The 26,028-nt window shown below is 32.6% G+C and overlaps 1 pseudogene; it reads left to right on the plus strand.

The window, feature by feature from the left end:
* The first annotated feature begins 10,461 nt into the window (after positions 1-10,461).
* Positions 10,462-26,028, plus strand: part of LOC123827386 — a 60,358-nt pseudogene continuing 44,791 nt past the window's right edge.

The raw sequence follows: 26,028 nt of genomic DNA on the forward strand, positions 1-26,028 counted from the left end.
GATATAACAAAGACATAATGTTTTCATCTATTCATAGTTAGAATGAATATATATTTTATGTACATATACTTACATAAAATGATACATATACACAAAGATGCTGCTACCAATTTAATATGTTTATGCCAAGAATAAATAATAAAACAAAGAACACCTAAACTATAATGGAGGAGAGAAGATTCAAGTGAGTTGCTTTTCCCCTTCAAATATATTTAAGAAAAAAAACAATGCTCCTTACTTATCAAGGCCCAGTGTTTAAGGTTGCATCCTTTATGCTTAATTCATGCAGCAATCAGCACCCAATACCTCTATCCAGGTCCTCACCTACAAATAGGACCTTCTCCAGAGCTTGCTCCTAAAACTACATTCTTTTACTCGTGAGTCATCAGTTGTTTTTTTCCCTTAAGGGAGTTTCTCCCACTGGCATTCAAATATTTTCCCATCTTTAATACAGCAGAACTATACTACTCAAGCCTATTCCATATGTTTCTATCTCCCATTTTTCTTCTTATTTTTGTGTTTCATATGCTTATGATTAATAAAATGTATACAGAAGCTGTGAAAATTAATATAATGGACATAACTTTCTTCACATTCCACAAAAATGTCATGTAAATATTTTTATATTTCCTTCATAGATTTTAACTTAAGTAACAAATTACAAATGTAGTCGACATCTCAAACTGCTTCTGTTTTCTTTCCCAGACCTCAGTGCTCATTTCCTTCTCCAAAACCAGCTACCATCATGGATCAGTCATGGAATCAAGGCATGTTCTTTCATAAATTTCACACACATACTCACACATCCCTATCAAAGTTTCTAGATACCAGGGAGGACCCCCCAAAACTGGAATTTATTAATAAAAGTTCGGTATTTATTCTTACATGTTTCAACTTCAGTCACCTTCAAAGTACTCTCCATTTGATGTGATGTACCTATTTCACATTTTTCTTTCAAGTTTGTAAGAAAATTAGCTTATATCTTCATTTTCTTATAACATGTTGTGTAATTTTACTTTCATGATTTTAGTAGTCTTATCAACTGAGTTAAATAGGTTTTTCTCTCCTTCTATTTCCTGAAACAGTTAGTAGGCACTAGAAATTATCTGCACCCTGAAATTAAAAAAAAAAAAACAAAAAAACACTTGCCTGTTTTTTGCCTTAGTTTCCCCTAAAAGTTATTTGCTCAACTTTTAGGGGAAACTTTTAAAATATTATTTAACATCTATCATATTCTTTTTTAAAATTTTATTTATTCATTTATCTTTAGAGAGGGAAGGGAGGGGGAGAGAGAGAAAGAGAGAGAGAGAGAGAGAGACAGAGAGAGAGAGAGATATCAATGTGCGGTTGCTGGGGGCCATAGCCTGCAACCCAGGCATGTGCCCTGACTGGGAATCGAACCTGTGACACTTGGGTTCACAGCCCATGCTCAATCCACTGAGCTATGCCAGCCAGGAACATCTGTCATATTCTTAAAGTTAATTGGTTTTCCATATCTTATTCAAGTGAATTTTGGTAATGGTATTTTTCCAGAAATTTTACTATTTGTCATCTAAGTTTTCAAATATGTTTATAATTATTTCTATCTTTAATCCATCAAATATTTATTTAGTGTACTATGCATGCTTTGCATTCTTCTATATGCTTAAAAATATTTTGTATCAGAATGGAACTAGCCCTAAGGCTATTCCTAAAAAAAAAAACTGGTACCCAGTGCTGCAACACTCCACCAGCAAATTACTTTTTGGGATCTGTCTCAGGGAACACAAGCTGAGAAATATTTGTCCTTAATTCAATGGAAAGGCCTAAACTGGAGAAGTGCATGTGCTTTGAACTGTACATTTGTGTGAAGTTTTCATCAGTTTGGACTGATGAAAACTTTTAGCTGAGAATAAGTGACGAGGCATGGGATCTGCCCAGGTCACCACTAAGTGGAGAAGGTTATGCATGGTCAATGGAACATGTGTAAGTCTGTAAAAAGAAAAAAATGTAGTTTTGTCCCTTTGTATGCCAGAGTCCAGATTATTCAGTCAATTACTTTCTTTTATTATATGTAAAGAAAAAGGCTGTTCACTTAACTGCTGGATAGTTTTTATTATGTGATTTAAATATATTTACCCTGGCTGGCGCGTAGCTCAGTGGATTGAGCACGGGCTGCGAACCAAAGTGTAGCAGGTTTGATTCCCAGTCAGGGTACATGCCTGGGTTGCAGGCCACTGTCCCCAGCAACCGCACATTCATATTTCTCTTTCTCTCTCTTTCTCCCTCCCTTCCCTCTCTAAAAATAAATAAATAAAATCTTTAAATATATTTACCTAGCTGAAATTAGAGGTTCCTACAACATATGAGCTTATTTTTAAACATATGTACAAATTTCTCAAAAGTAATATTAGGGTTGTCCATATTGTGCTACCATAAAAAAACCCTAATATTGTTGATAGAAAACATGTTTATTTTAAGCCCAGGATAGTTTCCGAAAATTCAGAAGGCACCTGAACTGTTACACAGGATAGATAGCAAACCAAGGCAGGGCTCAGAAGGAAGACATGTCTCACCCATTAATTCAGCAGGCTTGAGCCTGATCAGGTAGGATTCCAAAGATCACAAGAGAGACCATGATAAGCACAGGAGGAGGGAAGCATTTGAAATTTTGTGTGTTTTGTCTCCACTCTCTGGGAAAAGACACCTTTGAAACTGGGTATTAATCTCCAGGTCTGGAGAGGGGAGGAAATGGGGCAATCTAGTGGTTGTCTACAAGCATTAACACTCCAGTGTATTTTAAACAAAACTTCGTACCTGTGTTGTGACTGTTCGAGGCCAAACAGGCTCATGGGGTTTGGGTAGAGAGAAAAGTATTCCCAGAGCCATGGGGCTGCTTGACAAGCCTTTATTCAAGGGCGGGGCGATCCACGCATGCTGCACGTAGTGTGTCCCCTTGGTGTCTCTTCATGTCATCTGTCCCCTCTCTCTCAAAAAGTCCCGGCTCCCATATATAATAAAATATAGACAAAGCTGACAGGGTCCCAGAACATTGTGCAACACAGCAAGATTCTGTGCCTGTGGGCGCACTCAAGGCTGTGGGAACCATTTGTCAGCCCTGGTCTCAAGACTATGAGAACATTACTCATCAGGCCTATTCTCAAGGTTACAGGAAACTGCTTGGAGAGGCCCAGACATCTGGGTGAGGAAGCCAGACTGCCTCCATTTACCCTATAATACCTCATTTTCACTATAGGTTTTGTGTCTAGCCTGAATAATCTATCACAAGTGAGACAAGAATCAAGGCAAAGAAGCCCCATAATTTGAGTCTCTCTGGTGACAGAAAAAACATGGCCATGAGTGATTCAATATAACTTCACAGCTAAATCTTAGAGCTAGAACATGCATCTTCTTTTGTCTAAAGGGGAAGAAAACACTGGATTTTCATGAAAGCAACTAAATGCTTTGATTAAAATAACGAAAGACATTTCTACTCAAAACTCATAGGCCTATTCATAGCTTTAAAATAATTTCTAGTTACATGATTTTCACAGTTCTTATCAATATGTAGAATATGGTATACATTCTAATCACTAATAGTTTTCCTGCTATTCATGATGTATATAGTTTGTGTCAGTTGATGTCTTTTAATCTTGTTTAAAAGCTTATCACTTGTATATAAATGTCTAATGTTAAGTAGCCATATTTACTATTTTTTTCTCCTTAAAATGTAAATAGTCCAAATTATTGATATTTTAGTCCACTTTTCCATAAATCTCGAACTTTTTCTTAGTCTTGTTTGTTTAACCAGAAACTTCATCAACAATTCTCAACCTTTCAGACAATGGAAATTTGATAATATTTTTGAACCTAGGTTTTATGTTTCTATAAAAAAATAACCCAACAAAGAACTCTGTTAAAAGTATAATGAATACATGTTTTTTCTGATAGTTGGAGATATGAAGGACTGAAACAATTTTGTACTCCATGTCTCCTCCCACATAATTTTTAAAACAAATATGTAGGGAGAAATAGCATTTGGGGTTTGTTTAATGTGGCTCAGTGGATTGAGCGCTGGCCTGTGATCCAAAGGTTTGCTGGTTATATTCCCAGTCAGGGCATATGCCTGGGTTGCAGGCCAGGGCCCCATTAGGGGGCACAGAAGAGGCAACTACACATGGATGTTTCTCTCCCTCTCTTTCTCCTTCCCTTCCTCTCTGTCTAAAAATATATAAATAAAATCTTACAAAAAAAGAAATAGAATTCGGGAAAAGTAATTGAGAGAAATTAAATGGCAGTTGGTAGAGAGTCATTCAGAAAAATTGACATACTCCTAAAACATTGCTGATTTTCAGGAATAATTTGTGTTATAACTTATGAAATTAAAACAGTAATTAAGAAAATATTTGGAAACTAATAATCATGCTAAGAAAGTACTTTAGAAAAATACAAAGTTATTTTATCTTGAAAAACAATAATCACATTTTTAAAATTAATGTTTAAGCCTGTCCATCTTTATAAGAATATTAAGAAAAGAGAAGAAATGTTTGAACCTTAATATATGCATCATAGGAATTTAATATTTTCTTCAATATAGATTCCTAAGAATATATAATTGTATTCATTGTCTTATATTTTTATTTTTTAAAGATTTTATTTATTTATTTTCAGAGAGAGGGAAAGGGAGGGAGAAAGAGAAGGAGAGGAACATCAATATGTGGTTGCCTCTCACATGTCCCCTACTAGGGACCTGGCCTTCAGCCAGGTATGTACCCTGACTGGGAATTGAACCAGGGACCCTTTGGTTCACAGTCTGTCACTCAATCCACTGAGCCACACCAGGCTGGGCTTGTCTTATATTTTAATAAAAATATTATATGATGGGTATACACACATTTATTCATGTATTATTTCCTTTTAAAGTCCCATTTAAAATCAAGTGGTATGATACTGAGTCAATTAAATATTACTTATTACAGTTCAAATTATCATAGTGTTTATTCCCAAAGAACAAACTGCCTCTGGGGAAGTATTTATGAATTCTAGAGTGTCAAGTGGATATTTTACCACTGTTATTTTTTATAATACTTCCTTTTCCTTAGTATGTTAAGTAATGCCTTGTGATAACATGAATTTGAAGCATTTTGTGTTAATTTATTTATACAATGAAAAGAAATTCCTTTATATTCTACCAAAAAGAAATTTTAATTGCATTCTAAAGCTAGAATTTTTCATCACATTTAATTGAGGTATTTGATAATTATTACCTATGACTTGTTATTTTTATTTTTTGAAGCAATTTCATAAAAGATGTCAGGTATGTGTGGAAAAGCTATATTATTGAAGGCTCTATTGTTTTAATTAAAAGTAAAATTTTAGTTTCAGTGCTCAGTACATGTTTAAGCTTCACTGGAGTTTAATAAATTATCCATAAACCTATAATTTAAAAAAGGAACTTTCAGAATTTTGTTGTTTTATATTTTATTCTTTCCACTTTCCTTTTCTTTCTCTTTTCCTCCATCATTATCTTACTCACTCTTATAACTTGATTTATGTAAGTCTAAACAATGAAAAAGACACATAAAATTATAAATTATTAAAATAAAATGCCTACCCAACAATTAACCTGTAGACATCCAAATTGATTGATTAAAATTGGTGAAAATATCTAATAGTACGAATAATTCCTATGGCTACAGTAGTTAAACTTTATTATCATAGTCTATGGCACATATTTCAATAAACATAAGTTCATATTAATCATTAGGAAACATAATATTGGCATGGTTTGTCATTTTAAAAGTCTTACGCCATTGACCATATTAAAAATAAATTGAAAATGTAAAGTAATACTCTAGTTTCTCAATAGTTTAAATTCTAGAAATTTTATAACAAGATAATAAAGAACTACTGGTTTTGGACTGATGTAAATGTAAACAATAGTCAGATGCATCGAAAATTGCCTTATCTGAACAATTTGGGAATACAATATTTAAAAAACATAGTGACAAAAGGTGCATAATTGATAAATAATGTTATTTAATTAAGCATCACAATTCAAAGAGGTTAATAAATCCTGTCTATACAAAGAACAATAAATATTAAAAAGTCAAGAACACCAGGAGGTGGGATGCATGGAGAGGGCAAAGGGGAAGAAGTTGGGACAACTGTAATAGAGTAACAATAAAAAATGATTAAATAAAAGGACACCCTGGAGTAGTGATATGTTTTAGCAGAGCCTTGATACAAGATTGGCTTCCCATCTGTCATCTCTTTTTGTTTCCCTAGTAGTTAAGACATGTGTAAATCCCTCCTTACCCATCCCTGACCCTTTTGAAACAATGATTATAACTCTAGAGCAACCAAACCAATGAAAAGTCACTGTTAACAGAAAAGATAAATTTTATTAAATTTCAAATATCAAAGTTGTGAAGAAATAGGACAAATAGAGCAGCATCTTCAAAAGTCTTGGGACAGTAAGAACTCCAGCATTAAAAATGAAGTACAGTTTACACTAAGAAAATTTTATTAGTAACTGAATGAATATTCCACATAAACTCAATACAATAATATTAAGTAAAAACTAGTGAGGGTGCTATTACAACTCTAAGTGCCTCTAAGTAACAACTCACTTGCTACTGTACATTAAAAAAATTCACAATTACTAAAACACTTGTGATAAGTAGAATCAAAACTGTACTACTCTGTAAGTTTACTGGTTTATTAAAGTGTGAGAAACTAATTATCATTCTTTTTAGAGAATATCTACTTGAGAAGAACATTAGTCATGGAATTCAATTTACAGTGAGTTTCTATTAAGAGACTAGTCTTATGCTATTTTAAAATAAGCTATTCATAAAACCAACTTATACATACAACATTTTTATAACAATAAATTGTCTAAAACCATTTGTATTTTCCAGTTTAATGACTAAATTAGGTATGTGAAAACATATCTATTAGAACACCTAAAAACAAATTGTCTAAAAATGTTCAGACTAATAATGAATAAGAAACCCATGAATAATCCTTATTTTAAAGTTTTATTGGCAATAAGCAGTGAATAAAATACAATGTCTTAATATTTAGCTGACAGTTACTTGCAATAATTAAAAATAATTTTTCTTGTATCCCCACACAGATTTTAAGCATGTAAATTCTTTTCAAAAATTGAAATGTAACTATGTCTTTCACCATCTTCATCCTTAAAACATGCCTTCCCAGTAATTTTTAAATAGCAATAGAAATAAGGTTATTTGGATGTTCTGTATTATCTGTTTCATAAAAGAGTAAATATACTTTGGTCAATGTTATTCAGTTTTAGATATAATTAATAATGTCACATTTATTTTATTAAAAATTAGTGACATCCAAAGTGTCATTCTTATTTTAACAGAAAGCCATATTTTCCTCTCTTTCTGTTGTCCCTTTCTTTTTCAAAACATTGTAAATTAATGACTGATTCACATAAGAATGATTTGAAATTAAATTCTAAACAGAAAGTGTATAAAATACATTTAATCAAAACAATAAAGTAGTATGTGATTAATTACTTACCATATCCCTGGCTTTAACGTGTGAAAATGAAGATGATGCAGTAGCTCAGCATCTTTAAAATAATTCAATATCCAACTGGTATAAAAGCTCATTATTTATTTTATATTTAGCCAGTCTTAAAAAAATTGCAAGATATCTTGTTTAATGACATGTATCTTTTTCTGTTTTAGTTTTAAATATATATATAACATATCTGAAGGTGATTATAAAGTGATGCAAAGATGTGGTAGACAAGAAATCTGATCAAGTAATATTTATTGCTTTGAAATGTACTGATCATAAAAAAAAGAACAAACTTTACTTTTCTCCCATTCATGATTATACATCTGAAAACAGAGTTCCTCTTTGTTCTATCCTAAAAGTGAATCCTCCCAGATCTCTACATGTAAATTTTTCAGATGGCATATGTGCATACTTTCAAATAATAGCTGTTTGTGTATATACACCTCCCCACATTCTTTCTTATTAAACCACAAAAACCTGGATTTTAGATTCAGAGAAGACTGTAAATAGCATAGAAATAATGTTATTCTTTTCCAACTCTATGAAGTAATGAGTAACAGAGCTTTTGGACAGGATATACATTTTCTTTTAGTCAATAAAAGAATTATTGTTCATACACAGCTAATTCTTTTTCCTAATTTCATCTCATAATTATGCTCTGTTTTTTCTAATTTGTCACTACAAATAGCATTGTAGGTAAAACTCATCTAAGCCAAAATATTGTCAGATCACTGAAGGCAGAAAATTTGAGAATAAATATTTATTTAAAGAGAATTGTTAAGTGTTTATTTAAACTATGTCATTGTTTTTGAAAATATTTATCATTGAAATTTTATGTAATTTAATGATAAGTTTTGTCATATTGGAAAAAATTAGAAATAATTTTAGTTTATGTAAGACAGGTCCATATTCATGCTTTTCATCTTTTATAGCTCAATAGTAAAATATGAACTATTGACTATTAATATCACCATCAAGTTATCTTTGATATGATTAGAATTTTAGAATACATAAAACTAATATGTCATTCAATATTTAATAAAGTATCATTGAAATGCATATTTGTAACTTTGCAATCTACAAGATGCAGATTCATTTTACCTTCAAAATGAAAGATTAAATGCAATTTGTTACATAATAGATAAAAAGAAAACACCTAGTTTACATATCATTTTGCTTTTACCCATAATATTTTAACATAATACTTAATGCTCAGACACCAAAAAGCACTAAGATATAGTTATTTTAATAAATAAAATAGCATTTGTTTGACAAATAATCAAATGTGAATTTTGTCTATTATGCAAAAGCTTTTGCTATTGCTTAAAGTTTGAATTCAATATTTATATTTTCTGTTTAATACTGAACTGTAGATATTTTTACTATCTACTATCTAACATACTTGTGTAACCTAAAATTCTATAATTAAAAAAAAAAACTGAATTATCTCCTCTGAGTAAAATTTCCTAAATAAACATGTACTACTACCTGGACATTTCACAGAATATAATAACAAACACAATAAGCACAAAAGCACATACAATATATATATAGTATCATTTATGAATTTTATGATTTAATAAACCAACATGTATTCAAAAAAAGTAAAGATATAGAAAAACATGAGACTCAGAGTAGCCTCTTGCTTAATCAGATTTAACTTTCAAATACAGTCTTGTATTAAGTTCTAGCATTGTTACATTGTTGCTGTGTGACCTTGGTTCAATATTTAGTTTCTTATAATTTCCTAATCTCTAAAATTATAATAATAGTACTTATTATTCTATTGTTGAGAATGTATTTAATAATAATTAACATGTCATAAAATCTAAGACATAAAAAAATCACAAAATGTATTAACTTATAAACAGAACTTCAAATCCATAACAATTTAAGCCTACGTATAGTTTTATGGTCAATACAATATTAAATTTCTTTACTCATGACTTAGAGAAAAGACATACCTAGAAAACTATCATTTTTAAAAATATGTTTTTGATATTAATTGACTGATAATCTTCATTAAAATGCAGATTGCTTAATTCAGGGATAAACAATAAGATAATGACACAAAATAGGAGCCATATGCACTTTCTAAGTTTAAAAACAGACAAAAAATAAATTTAGCATAAAAAATTTAACTCAAAAAATTACTACACTTTTGAGAAAATTAACTGGATATTATTAATATTAATCAATTACTGTTAACTGTGTTTGTGATAAAGGTAATATAATTGATTTTTAAAGAGTTTTTGTCTTTGGAGATACTTAGATGGGTTGATGAAATGATATAGTGAGTCTGGGGTTGGCTTTCAAATATAAGGGAAACAGGGAGAATGAGTAGAATTATAAATTCAACTAAAGTGCTTGTAAATTGTTCATATGTAAGCTGATTGGTGGATGCATGGAAAGTCACTATAATATTCTATTTACTTCTATATATATTTGAAAACTTCAATAATAACGTGTCAAAAAACCCACCAATCTTAACTGTCAAATAGGCATTGATCTTTCAAAATGACTATATCTGAGAAAGATAGCAGCAAGATAATGGAATAGGCACCAACAAATCTCTATTCTTAACAAAATGCTGAAAAATTGGGACCAAGTTTGAGAGAACTCAGGATACAGTCACAATTTTGTATTAACCAAATGAATACTAAATCAAGAAAAAGTCACTTTAAATGTTGTAAGAAAGTTTTGTGAAAAAAAGTTAAGGGAAGCAAAGAAAGAATGTATAAACAATAAAGAATATCAATAAGGAGAACAGGATTATACAAAGGAAACAAACACAAATTCTGAAGTTGAAAAGTATAATAATTGAAATGAATAACTAATTAGAGAGGTTCCACATCAGATCTGTTCAAGGAGGGGCCAGAATCAGGAAGTTTTTAGAGTTAATTTTAAGAGAGGACACTTGAAATGTACCAGTATGAGAAGAAAAAACAGTTCTGTCAGAGAATTGTAAGAGACCATCAAGCACACCAACTTATAGAGCATGTGAGTCCTAGAAATACAAGAGAGAGAAAAAGATGTAAAAAAGAGTACTTAAAGAAATAAAAGCAGAACACTTCCCATATTTGCTGAAAGTATTAGTTTATATTCCAAGAAATCAGCAAAATGAAGCTAGAATAATGAAGAACAAAGAATCTTAAAGGCATGAAAATTATCTTATTATGTACAAAAATTCTATGTATTATTAATACCCAATTTCATATCAGAAATCATTGAAACCAGAGGCCAATAGAATGATAAGTTTGAAAGGCTAAAAGGAAAAACAGAAAATGCCAACCAAGAATTCTATATGTGGGAAAATTGTTCTTCAAAAAAGAGGGTGATGTTAAGATATTTCCATATTAAGAAAAACGCAAAAAACTAAAGGAGTCTGCTACCATCAGATATGCCCTACAAGAAATAAAAATGTCTGGTGAAGATAACTACATGGACAAACACAAAATCTAGTAACATCATTTTTTATAACTCTACTTTTTATTTTCTACCTGATGTAAATACAGTGCCTAAATATTTTCATAATTCTACTTTGTGAAACATGATATCAAAATATTATTGACAATAATATAAAAGACAGATATCTGTGGAGCAGCAGCTGTTTTATATTCTACTGAAAGTAAGTTGATATCAAATCAAACTAGATTGCTATAAATATAAGACATTAAATGTAATCTAATGATTCAATATCAAAAATAAACCATTAAGTAATAAACTCTTTGGATAATTATGATGTACCAATATAAGCTAATCACTTATAATAAATATACCACTCTGGTGGGGAATATTAGTAATGAGGAAGGCTATGCATTTGTGAGGGCTGGGGGCACATGAAAATCTCTGTGACGTCCACTCAATTTTGCTGTTAACAGAAAACTACTCTAAAAACACAAAATCTTACTTTTTAAAAATAGAGTATATTGACTTGAAAATAATCTAAATCTAGGTGAATGAAAGTAAAATAATGTACAAGTATGCAGACAAAAAGACACAAGAAAATAAAATGGTTAACTTAAAAAAAAACTAAACACAAAAAAGGCAGTAATTCAGGAAATGAGTGACCAAAGATTTTGATAAACACTGAAAAATTAGGGAAATGGTGGAAGTTTCTCCTTGTAAGTTATTAATGTTCATATAAATGGATTAAAATCTCCAATCCAATGGTTGAAATTAGAAAAGGGCATAAAAATCCAACTATAGTCTATTCACAAGTAAGACACATCGGTTGCAAAGACAAATGAATACAAAAGATGGAAAAAAAGATATTCCATGAAAATAATAACCAAAAGAGAGCTGGTGACTATCATAATATCATTCAGATACACTGTAAGTAAAAAAACAGTCCTTTTATTAGCATTAGATGTGAGTAAAAGATCATAAAGAAGATAAAGCAATTGTAAACATTTATTAGCTAACCATAAAAGGTTGCAAATACATGAAGGAAACATTCACAAAGGTAAATGGAAAAACAACCATTTCTACAGTAATAGTTGAAAACTTCAAAGGACCACCTTCAATAATGGATAGAACATACAAATAGAGAATCAATAAGGACATAGAGGATGTGAATAACACTATAAAGCAACCAGACCTAATAAACATATCTAGAACACTCCATCCAGCAAAGATAATCTGCACATTATCAAGTGCAAATGGAACATTCTCCATGATAGACCCTATGTTAGGGTAAAAAATAAATCTCAACAAATTTACAAAGACTGAAATCACATAAAGATTCTTCTCCTATATTAGAATGAAACTGAAAATGAATAATGGAAAAAAACTGAAAATTCAAAAATATGTGGCAAGTAAACCACAAACTCTTAAAAATCAACATCAAAGAAAAATGACAAGAAAAATTAGAAAATACTTAGAGTCAAAAACAAAACACAGCATATCAAAACATAAAATATAGTGGTATTATTCAGAGAAATATTTATAATGAGAAACATATTAAAAAAAAAGAAAGATCTCAAATCAATAACCTAACTAGAAAAATAAAAACAAACCAAACCCAAAGTCAGCTGAAAGGAAAAGAAATAATGAAGGCTTAAGCAGAGATAAATAAAATTTAGAATACAGGAACAACCAATAATACCAAATGTGGGTCCTTGAGTTAAAGAACATTAACATATGTTTAGCTACACTGACAACAATAAAAAGACAGGAGACATAACTAAAATCAGAAATAATTTTAAAGCTAATTCTGCATAATTTTAGAACTGACCAGCTAGAAGCAATCAATGATGCACTGCTTGGTGCATATTGTATCTTAATGCCCACTGAAAATGGTAGAAGTTTATGTTACTAGTTCCCTACCTGTGTTTCTTTTTGGGTCACTATTGTCATTTCTCCCTGGAGATCACTTACAGTAGATCAAGTCCAAAAACTAACTTCATTGGATATTCTAGCAACATATCTAAGAAGTGATAAAATTGATTTAGGAGTGATAAAATTTACCTTCAATTATAAAAAAATCCAATTATAAAATTTCTGTAGGTTACTCCAGAGAATGTTTGTGCAAGCAACAAGGTGTTTTCTTCTAGAAACTCTGCATGAGAAGAAATTCTTGGCAAAGTTTGTTATTGATGATGCATATTGTATCAGTCAGGGGAGGCAAGATTTTCATCAAGATTACAAAAGAATGAATATGCTTCCCCAGAAGATTCCTTTGGTTCTAGTGATGGCGTTTACTGCTACGTATAATCCCAGGATCCAGAAGGACATCATACTCAACTAAAGATTCTCCGACCGCAGGTGTTTAACATGAACATTAATATCTGCAATCTGTAATATGTGTTATTTTAAAAAAAGGTGGTATTTGATTGTTTACAGTGGATCAGAAAGCACCATCCACATGATTCAGGGATAATTTACTGTCTCTCCAGGTGGGAATGTGACACAATGGTTCACTCCTTAAAAAGGATGTTCTTACTGCTCTTGCTTATCGCACTAGCCTCAGTGATTCTGCCAGAGACAACATGCAGCACAAGGGGACCAGTCAGGATGACTGCAGAGTTATCTGTGTGACACTGGTTTTTGGAATGGGGATTGGCAAACCCAATGTGTGATTTGTGATACACGTGTCTCTCCCTAAATCCATGTAGTGTTACTGCCAAAAATCTAGCATAGTTGGAAGAGATGTTGAAATATTTCACTGCCTGCTTTTGTATACTTAACTATCCTGTCGACCAGACTGAAGTGACTTATACTGATGGAGGAAGATGGAAATCATCATACAAGAGAGACACACTTCAATATTTTTTATAGTATGATACATTACTACTTAAATATAACAGAATGCAGAACACAGCTTTTGGCTTTCATTGGTGAAATTGGATTTAATCCTGATTTTTGTAAGAAATACCAAGATTTGTCTTATGATAATTTCTGTAAAACAAAGGCTTATAAGATATGAGATGTGACTGGCAACATAAAAAATACTGTAAGGTTTGTTCAAGGATGTACATAGTTCACCACAAGAAATGAGGAATACAAAACCTGTAGCTCCTTGTGGGAGATTTGCTATGAATATGCCAGTTGACATTTTCTTGGAGAATAAGTATGCAAAAATTCAGTTGTGGATATTTGAAAAAGAGTCTATGTATGCATGACACAATGCAAAATACTTTTTATTCATTTTGTTTTACTTTTTTTATTGATGTTTGAATACACGTGTCTCCATTTTCCCACCATCATTTTCCCCTGCCCTACCCACACCTACCTCCCACCCTCAATTCCACCCCCCTTAGCCCTGTCCATGGATCCCTCATACATGTTCATTTACATCCTTTCCCTCTTTCCCACATTATTTCCTTGTCCCCTCCCCTTTGGTTATTGTCAGTTTGTTGTCAATTTCAATGTTTCTAGCTATATTTTGCTTGCCAGTTTGTTTTGTTACTTAGGTTGCACTTATAAGTGAGATCATATGCTGTTTGTCTTTTACAGCTTGGCTTACTTCACTTGGCATATTTTCCAGTTCCATCCATGTTGTCACAAAAGGTAGAAACTCCCTGTTTCTTTCTGCTGTGTAGTATTCCATTGTATAAATGTACCAGTTTGTCGATCCACCTCAGCTGCTTCCAGGACTTGGCTACTGTAAATTGTGCTGCTATGACATTGGGTTGCATAGGTACTTCTGAATTAGTGTTTCAGAATTCTTAGGGTATACACCCAGCAGTGGAATTGCTAGGTCAAAAGGCAATTCTATTTTTAGTTTCTTGAGGAAATTCCATACTGTTTTGCACCAGTCTGCATTCCCATCCACAGTGTACTAGGATCCCCTTTTCCCCACAACCCCGCTAGCACTTATTGTATGTAGATTTGTTAATAATGGACATTCTGACTGGTGTGAAGTGGTATCTCACTGTGCTTTTAATTTGCATCTCTCTGATGGCTACTGATGTTTGAATACACGTGTCTCCATTTTCCCACTGATACTGAACATCTTTTCATATGTCTCTCGGCCCTCTGTATGTCCTCCTTGGAGAAGTGTCTGTTCAGGTCCTTGGCCCATTTTGTTATTGTATTGGTCATCTTTTTGGTGTGGAGTCATATGATTTCTTTATATATTTTGTATATCAAATCCTTGCCCAAGATATCATTGGCAAATATATTTTCCCATACAATTGGTTCCCTTTGCATTTTGATAATGTTTTCTTTAGCCATGCAGAAGCTTTTTATTTTGATGAAGCCCCATTTGTTTATTCTTTCCTTTATGTCCCTTGCTCTAGGGGACATATCAGTGAAAATATTGCTGCATGGAATATGAGATTTTCTTGCCTATCTTCTCTTCTAGGACTTTTATGGTATCACAACTTATATTTAAGTCTTTTATCCATCTTGAGTGTATTTTTGTGTATGGTGGTTGAGTTTCATTTTTTTTTCATGTAGCTGTCTAGCTCTCCCAACACCATTTGTCGAAGAGGCTATTTTGATTCCATTTTATTTTTCTGCCCCCTTTGTCAAATACTAATTGACCATAGACACTTGGGTTTACTTCTGGGCTCTGTATTCTGTTCCATTGATCTATGTGTCTGTTCTTATGCCAGTACCAGGCTGTTTTGATTACTGTGGAATTGTAATATAGTTTGATTTCAGGTATGGTGACCCCACCTACTTTGTTCTTCTTTCTCAAAGTTGCTGCAGCTATTCGGGGTCATTTATGGTTCCATATAAATTTTTGAAGTGTTTGTTGTGTATCTGCGAAATGTGTTATTGGTATTTTAATAAGGATAGTGTTGAATCTATCATTTGCTTTGGGTAGTATAGACATTTTGATTATATTAGTGCTTCAAATCCATGAACATGGTATATGCTTCCATTTATTTGTGTCTTCCTTAATTTTCCTTTTCAGTGTTGTGTAGTTTTCTGAGTACCAGTCTTTTACCTCCTTGATTAAGTTTATTCCTAGGTATTTTATTTTTCTTGTTGCTATACCAAAGGCAATTTTTTTTCCTGATTTGTCTTTCTGATATTTCATTTTGGTGTACAAAAAACCCTTCAATTTATGAATATTTACTTTGTATCCCACTGTTTTGCCAAATTCACTTATGAGATAGAATAGTTTTTGGTGGAGTCTGTAGGGTTTTCTATGTACATTATCATGTCATCTTCAAACAATGACAGTTTTACTTCTTCCTTTCCATTTTGGATGCCTTTTATTTGTTCTTCTTGTCTGATTGCTATAGCAGGATTTCCAGTACTATGTTGAATAGAAGTGGTAAAAATGGAGATCCTTGTCTTATTCCTGATCTTAATGGGAAAACTTTTAGTTTTTGTCAATTGAGTATGATGTTGGCTGTAGGTCTCTTGTATATGGCTTTTATTAGGTAGAGTAATGATCCTTCTGTTCCCACTTTGCTGAGTGCTTTTTATTATAAATGGGTGCTATACCTTATCAAATGCCTTTTCCACATCTATTGATATAATCATGTAATTTTTGTCTTTGCTCTTATTTATGTGGTGTATTATGTTTATTGACTTGCGAATATTGTACCATCGTCACATCCCTGGGATGAATCTCACTTGTTCATGGCGTATGATCTTTTTAATGTATTGCTGGATGCAGTTTGCCAATATTTTGTTGAGGATTTTAGCATCTATAGTCATCAGCGATATTGGCCTGTAGTTTTCTTTCTTTGTTGTTTCTTTATCTGGTTTTGGGATTAGGATGATGCTGGCTTCATAAAAAGACTTTGGAAGTCTTCCCTCTACTTATATTTTTTGGAAAAGTCTGTGAAGTCTCCCCTCTACTTTGATTTTTGGGAAAAGTCTGTGAAGGATAGGGGTTAACTCTTCCTTAAATGTTTTGTGAAATTCTCCTGTGAAACCATCCACTCCAGAGCTTTTGTGTGCTGGAAGTTTGCAAAAGACTTTTTAAAAGCTAATACTTGACATGATCTTGGATGAAGATTTCTATATCAATACTATTGACCATGCAATTGCCTATGTGACGCCTGAAAGTACAGCCCAAATCTACTAAATAGGCATTTAACGATAGCCTTTTTATGGAAACAGAAAATTTCAGCCATATTTAAAAAATGCCTTAGTGACACAGAGATCTCAAAGAGAAGAAGTGGTTAAGAAATGTCTTGGAAAACTTACAGAAGTCTGCAAATCTCTGGGGAAAGTTTTTGGTGTCCACTACTGTAATATCTTTAGCACTGTTACTCCAAGAAGTTTGAAGAATCTTTATCTTCTGATCCTAAGGTTTTGCTTCAAATTGATAGTGTTTATGAAGACAAACCAAAAAAATGTGGTGCACAAGTGATTCAGCTATTACAGAAATACTCTGAGTAGACATGGTTTGCTGAGGACAAGTTTCTTACAGATGAGCCCATCTGACAGCAAAGGCATCGGGAGAAACAGCATTAAGGAGTTCAGTGAGGAAACACCTACACCTTCTTACTTATTTACTTTGTAAATAAGACCAAAAACAAAAGAAAAAGTAAAAGGGCACAGTCTGTTACAACTCCAAAAGGAAAAAAAAAACTGTTTTCAGTAATTTCAAGACAAAATTGGGGTCCACAATATGCAGAAACATATCTCTGTAATTAAATTCTCCAGCATAGGTTGGACGAAGATCAGCTGTGTGTAGTTGTCAGGTGGCACCAGGATCCAGTAGAAAATTAGGGGTTATAGCCCCAGAAAAGCCTGTAAATAGACCTTTCCTCAGGCCTTCACATGCATTAAGAACCAAATCTCAATGTACAGAGATCTTATTTCTTGTTTGTCAGCATCTGACAACCTGCAAATTTAAAGCTCCGAGTTTCATTATGCTTTTTTGTAATTTTTACCCATATCTTTTAATATTGAAATGAATGATTTGGGTGACAGTTTAAAAAATAAGATGGGGATATTACTATTAATATTACAGTGTAAAAAGGTTTATTAGAGAAGACTATGAACAGTTATATACCAACAAATTTGATAACTCAGAAGAAACATAAACATTCTTTGAAATATACATTACTTAACCTGACTTAAGAAGAAATATAATATCTCAACAGAATTTTAACAATAAAGAGATTCAATTAGTAAACAAAAGATCTTTTGATAAACAAAAGCCCAGGAACAGTGGCTTTGCTGGTGAATTTTTCCAAGCATTGAAAATTAATTAACTCCAACATCTCTCAAACTCTCAAAAAAAAATTGAATAGGAGGGAACACTTTCTATTGCATTGTGAAGAAAAGCAATACAGTAAAATGAAAAATCAATATCCCTTATGAGTATATATACAAAGAACCTCAACAAAATTAAACAATCTAGCACTATATTAACAAAATTTGCATTATTACTAAATAAAATTTGTTGTAGAAATAAAACAGTATTCACAATAAGGAAATCAGTGTAATACGCCATTATAGTAGAACAAGACAGAACCCACATAATCCCAGATGATGCAGAAAGAATATTTGACAAAATCCATTTTTTATGATAAAAATGTTCAGAAAAGCAGGAATGGATTGAACTTGTTCAACCTAAAAAAGGATTTGAAAAATCTACAAGTAACATCATACTCAAAGATAAGACTTTCTGGATTGTCATTAGAATTCATTTCTAAAAGGGAAAGTGGGTATAATTGTATGTCATGGTATAACTGCCATTACAAAAGTACCATAAACTGGGTGGCTTAAACAATAAAGGAGGGTAGAGATCCAACATCAAGTTTTGGTAAGTTTGATTCCTTCTGAGGGTTATACAAAGCATAGTTGCCATACTTCTCATGTAGCTATGGTAGTTTTCTGGCAATCTTTCATGTTTTTTTGGTATAAAAAAAATCATCCCTATCTCTACCTTCATTTTCATATGACATTCTGTATGCATTTCTATGTCCAACTTTCTGCTTTTCAAAAGAACACCAGTCATATTGCATTATGGGTTCACCCCATTCCAGTTTGACTTCATTTTAGCTAGTTAAATGCATAGAGATATTTTTCTAATGTACTAAGAATTAGGGCTTCAAAATGTAATTTTGAAAGGACACGACTTAACACCTAAGAGTCTGCCTTCTGCCCTTCTGAATCCATGTCTTTACTGTGTTCAAGGAATGTTTACCCCATCCCAACAACAAGAAAAGCCTTAATAATTCTAGTGTCAAAACTCCTTTTTAATTTTGTGTTTATTTAATTACATAATTATCAGTTCACATCTTTTCTCAAACATATGTGAAAATACTGTTTTACCAAGTTATGATAGCATCTAATTACTAATAACATATCATTGTTGTTAGAAATGTAAAAAGTCTGTATTATAACACACAATTTCAATAAAGTAAAATACAAATAATCATAGTAATAATAATTACCAAAGTGATATATCATTCTGATTGAGTACTTAATATGAACTAAAAGCTTTCCCAGGTATTGTCTTTTTTATGGATTGTTTTATATAAACCTGTCAACACCTTCAAAAGATAGGAAAATTAATTTGCTAATTTATATTTTAGTGAATGGCTAAAATTTTTATTAAGAGCTTACTGTGTACCAAGTGATGTTTTAGTCTGTACATATATTAAATCATTGAATTTCTTCATCCCTAAAGAAATAATAATGACAGCATCAAATCTCAAGTCCAAATTTTCACATAAATATCATCAACATACTGACTATAGGAAGTAGCATGTGATCAAAGATAGTACAACCACATTCTCTTTCCTGAAATTGTGAACCATCTATTGAGACTTCAAAGAAAAAAGAAAGCAAATGATGGGTTGTGTGGTTGCACAGCAATAAGAATTGTTTCCCACATTGTTTTGACTAAGATCAATGGACTTGGCTTAGGTCCTGTTCATCCTGAGATCAGGTACATTGGATGTTACTTCAATTCTCTTTTCTATTCAGTGTACTTGTGCTAAACCACTGATTTGTGTTTAATTTAGTAAGCAAACATTTTTGTTGTTTCTCACTGAAGAATCCAAAGCACATAAACATAAAGAAGAAAATAATAAGGGAAAAATTAGTCCTTTCACAAAACTCAAAATTAAACAGATTTAAAATTATATATATTGATCAACAAATAAGAGTGAATGAACTATAATTGCAAAGAAGGCTCAAGAATAATATATAATTTCCACAGTTAAGATATTAACTAAGATTGTAGGGACCTTTTATTATATGTGATTTTTATGTATGCACATCATTATCATACCTCATTGAAAAGTAAGCTAAATCAGAGCTAAACATATTTTATTAATAATAAATAAACTACAACTATTTATAAATATGCCATAAGAAAGTTGAAATATTGATATTGATATCAAGTGAAATCAATTTTTTCTTAAATAAATATAATGTTAGTATATAATGCTTAATAGCAATAATGTGGATAATTTACAATTTAGTTATTTTAATAGCATTTTTAAAAGAATAAAATTGAATGCATTAAGAAGCACATTGATGATTAATCATGTTTTATCATGGGGACAATAATGAGGATGATGGTCATGGTGATTGTTGTTGAAATTACTAAACATCTTACAATGTGCCTAGAGTTTACTAAGTCATTCATTTTTAATATTTAATTATAATACTTTTTTGTTGCTATAGTACCAGTGTTTTTTTCTTAGCTTTTCTTTCTGATAGTTAATTGTTGCTTTACAAAAATGCCATCAATTTCTGAATATTGCCTTTGTATCCCGCTACTTTGCTGAATTCACTTATTAGGTTGAGTAGTTTTGGGGGGAAACTATAGGGTTTTCTATGTGCATGATCATGTCTTCTGCAAATAATGACATTTTTTTACTTTCTCCTTTACAATTTGTATGCCTTTTATTTCTTCATCTTGCCTGATCGCCATGGTTAGAACTTCCAGTACCATACTGAATAACAGTGGTGAAAGTGAGCACCTTTGTCTTGCTCCTGACCTTAAGGGAAGCGATTGTAGTTTTTGCCCATTGAGTATGATATTAGCTGTAGGTTTTTCATATATGGCCTTTATTATGTTGAGGTATGCTACCTCTATTACCACTTTGCTGAGTGTTTTTATCATAAATGGGTACTTGATTTTATCAAATGCTCTTTCAACATTTATTAATCTGATCATTTGATTTTTGTCTTCCATGTTCTTATGTGATATATCATGCATATTGATTTGTAAATATCATACCATCCTTGCATCCCTGGAATAAATCCCATTTGATCATGGTACATGTATGATCTTTTTCATGCATTGCTGGATCCAGTTTGCTAATACTTTGTTCAGGATTTTAGCATTTATATTCATCAGAGAAATGGGCCTATAGTTTTCCTTGCCCGTTGTGTCTTTACCTGGTTTTTGAAGTAGAATAATACTGGCCTTGTAAAAAGAGTTTGGGAGTCTTCCCTTGTCTTAGTGCTACAATATGGGAATCCACTTTTCTAGAGAACTTAACTACAGGCCAGAGAATCAGAAAGTCTTGCAAGGACTTAATTTCACAACATGGAGTAGAGGTACTTTTTTCCCTGCTCTAAAATTATGCTTTATCTTGGAAACTAGTCTTAGTTATATAGAGAGCATGAAGGTTAAAAGTATTTATGAGCAAAGAAAACAGGTTGAATTTTAAAGATTTGCTTTAGTTAGACCTTAAAAGTTTAGTGCAATGATTTTCACTTAAGTCAGAAATGTAACCCAGTAGGCAGGCTGTTGAATTTTGTATGAACTAAAGCTTATTTTTGCTTTCCTAAGCCATACCTGTGCGTATAGTTAAATTCTGCAGGTAATTACTTCCAGGTGCTTGCCTATAGGAATTCATTGCAATGCAATGAAATCAGAGTAATAAAATCATCAACAAAAATTAACCCATAGGCATGTTATAGAGATGTGTATATTTAAGTAACATCAGTATTATAATTTGTGGAGTCTAGATGTTTATGTTCATGATGAAGACAATCTCCTCCTAGGTAATTAGGAAGATATACATACAACTAGGTATGTTTAATGTCATTTCAAGCACATTATAATATTATACATGTCCAAATTTTAAATGGGGCATTTAGATATTTCCCATTAGCCATATGTAACTCTTTATGTTTAATTTTTACTACCTAATAAAATGATTTTTAAAATTTATTTTTAGAGAGAGGGGGGACAGGAAGGAGAAAGAGAGGAAGAGGAACATCAATAAGTTATTGCCTATCACACGTCCCCACCAAGGACCTGGACCAAAACCCAAGCATGTGCTCTAACTGGGAATCGAACTGGTGAGACTTTGGTTCACAGGCTGGTGCTCAATCCACTGAGCCACACCAGCCAGGGCATAACTTTTTATGATTTGACAGCTTCATTGTTGTAGGTCAGTAAAATGCAATACAGCTATCTCTTTACTATCTATTTTCCTTGATTATGGTTCTATCAACTATCAGGGCATTTAAAATCAAATATTAAAATTTAATTTTGGTAAAGACATATGAGATACTCTTTATAAACTTTATATTTTACCATTATCTTTTTTTCAATAACAATTCTCTTTTGATAAATCCCTTTAAATCACATATATGAATGATAAATCTCCATTTAGTTTAAATGAATAACTGTGATATTTAACGTTGGTGCACTTGAAAATGTTAAAATATAATTTAGATTCCTGATAAACCATGCCAAATTAAATATAAATAAAAAAATAAAATAAAGGTGATTTCTGCTGTGATATAGGTAGACTTTACCCAATATGCACACTGTAACATTATAATATTCATATAAAAATAATATCTTGGAACTAAAATTGTATGCACATATAAAAAGATGTTATTAAACATAAAATTCTGAGGATTCTACATCTATAGAGATTTTACAGAGTTATTTATGTTAAATAAAGTATATAATTTCTATTCATGAAAACTCTAAGTAAATAACTATAAAATATATGTAGATAAGAATAAAATAAAATTATATATTTCTATATACATATTCATTAAAAATTCCTTTCTCAGATATTTTCTAGTTGTATTCTATCTTTATTAAAGTTATTATAATGTTCTTATAAAATAGTATTACTGAGCCACACTCATGTAGAAGGGCCACTTCAATGGAGAGATTTATTTTTACTTTTCCTGGCTCTACTCCTTTTCACTTAACATGAGGCAAAAAACATTGAAATTGATGAGGAATGAATGATGGAACACCATTCCTCCAGAAAACTTGGAGAAAAATGACAACAGGATAGAGACACAAATAATCCTCAAATTCACTTTTTTTAAAGATTTTATTTATTTATTTTTAGAGAGGGAAGGGAGGGAGATAGATGATAGATAGATAGATGATAAATAGATAGATAGACAGACAGACAGATAGATAGATAGATAGAGAGAGAGAGAGAAACATCAATGTGTGGTTGCTGGGGGTCATGGCCTGCAACCCAGGCATGTAACCTGACTGGGAATCGAACCTGCGACACTTTGGTTTGCAGCCCGTGCTCAATCCACTGAGCTATGCCAGCCAGGGCTAAATTCACTTTTCTATGGGGAAAAAGACCTATAAATTTGTATGAAGTATTTTTGGTAAAAAGTTAAATTTTCTAAATGTTAAAGAAGTAAGAAGTTAGATGAAGTGTTGGAGTTATGGAGAATAGTTTTAATGCTTTGGTGCCTACCAAAAGTATATCACATACCAAACACCAAATTAAGTAAATATGGTAGCCCTTATTGTAGATTTGGTGACCACTGTTGTAGAAAAAAACAATCGAGGCTACTGTAGAAAGGATGTTATTTTGGGTATCATGTGTATCACTAATGATACAAACAAAAGGAATGCAAAACAGCATAAAAGTGGATGTTTATTATGTTCATTGGAAAAATCACATGGAAAATCCCAGCTTCAGATTTTGGATCTACAGGTTGACCAGCATGAATTTGCTTTGAGCACCAGTTTTGAGAATCATCTGGGGCATTTTTGTTCTGTGTGACCCTCACTCTCTGGAATCAGTAGAATATATGAGGAATGTGCTTATCACAGAAATGGTAAAGTGCAAGAAAGCAAATAAAAACATGGTGCTCTTTAAAGGCTTGTGCTTAGAACTGACATTGTCACTTCACCCAGAAACAACTGAACCAAACAAGAAAAATGGCCAAACTATATATCAAGTAGAAGGGGATATGCATTCTGTTCTCATAAGAGGGACCTCAATGATAAGAAAATTAACCTAAATACAGGAAAAGATTTTTTAAAATGCATTCTGAGGGGTCAGAACATGGTGGCAATGTAGGTGGAAGCTAAAAGCCCACTTGCTCATGAACTCAAATGGGACACTTAACCAATCTTCAAAAAAAACGAAGTGAACAGCCAGCAGAATCTCAGCTGAAATGAAGTTTGGAAGCCAAAGTGTGCAGAGGATGCATCAAAATTGGTTACTCAGAAAGAGCAGCCTAGTAGCTCCCTCCTCTCCCATGGTGGGGAAGTCCCAGATCCATACCAGGAGAGACCTGGAAGCATAAAGTCACTGGTTTGGGGGTGGGGGACCAGGCAGTGGAGGCAGCAAGCAAAACACAGCCAGTGGTGTACCCAGGCTATGGTGATAGTCACTGGCTGGCTAGGACAGGGCCAGAGAATTTGGGGGATCCTGGTGACACCTGGAGCTCAGAGAAGAAGTGGGACAAGACTGGCCATGACCCAGATAGACCCTGGACATGACAGAGGGCTGGACTGTGTGGAAAGCCAGGTGGTGGTTCGGAGTGGCAGTGGCACCCAAAGAGACTTTTTTCAAAAGAGGAACTGAGGCACATCCTGCAGAGATCTCATACACAACAGGCAGGCCAACAAAGAGGGAGGAGTGTGGTGACAATTTGCTCCCATTCAGTAAACCTCAGGACTGATCAAAGGGGTGCAAAAAAAGGTGGCTTTTCAGTGCCAGGCTGGCCCAACTGAGCAGAGTGGAGAGTGCAGACGCATGGTGCTCTGAGGGCATGGGCTAGAAACTGAGCACCTGTGATTATTGTAGCCCAGGCTGAGCCCCTATTCTTGCAGAACAACAGGAAAGGAAAAAACTGGAGCCCAGCTCCCCTCTGCCTGCAGCAACCAGGAAGATCTGTAAAACCTGTTGGGCAGACTTAACAATCAGTAGGAGGCTTTTTTTACCCCCAAGAGTAGGACAGTAACACTTGGAGCAGAGAGAAAAAAAACCAGACACAGATCCAGAAAGAAGTCAAAAGGTGAACCAATAGCTGAGACAAATTTCACTTTGCTGTCCATCAGAACTTGCATGTTTTTTTAATTTATCTTTCTTCTTTCCATTTATTTAGGTTTTATTATTTGTTTTGTTTTTTTTTTTCATTCTCCCTTTCATATTGCATTTTAATTTATCTTCTTTCACTTCACTAGTGTTTCAAATAGCTCACTACTCTTGGTCTTTCACTTTAATTCTTTTTATTCAGATTATATATTTCTTACCATACTATTGTTATTCCAGATCCCACACAGCACCCATCCTTGATCTTAATCCATTTTGCCATCTTTCTGAGCTTTATTATTGTTAGTGTAAACTTTAATTTCACAAAGGCCAAGTTTCTATCCCTTACTCTCAGAATTTCTCCTCCATCTAACCTCAATTAAGCCCTCTTCCTTCTAAAGTCAGCCCACATTCTTTTTCCCCACTAATAAGAGTCTTACTATGTTTTCCACCTTTTCTAAACAGTGGCAGGTTGTGTAAAATACTATGGTTATTACTGTATATCTCCAAAGGAACTCATATTTATTCACTATTTGTTTGTACTTTAATCCCATAGAATACTCTCCCTCTGTCTTACTCCTTTTTGCCTTCACCATACCCCTGATAAGCTGAGTGACAAATTTTATTTTATTGGTTTCTCTCTCTATTTTTCTTTTTTCTCTCCCTCTCTCAATTTGGGCTTTATCCCCTCCTCTTATTAGTTTGCCTCCCCCATCATCTCAAAATCATTTTTCTTTACTATGGACATCTCATATCCAATTTTTGCTTTTCTACAATATTCTTATTCCCATTCCACCTTTATTAAATTTCATTCAGCTGTTGTTGCTATCAATCCTGC

This window comes from Phyllostomus hastatus, unplaced genomic scaffold (assembly GCF_019186645.2).
Source record: "Phyllostomus hastatus isolate PE091 unplaced genomic scaffold, TTU_PhHast_1.1 phas_contig_86, whole genome shotgun sequence".
In the NCBI taxonomy this organism is placed as follows: Eukaryota; Metazoa; Chordata; class Mammalia; order Chiroptera; family Phyllostomidae; genus Phyllostomus; species Phyllostomus hastatus.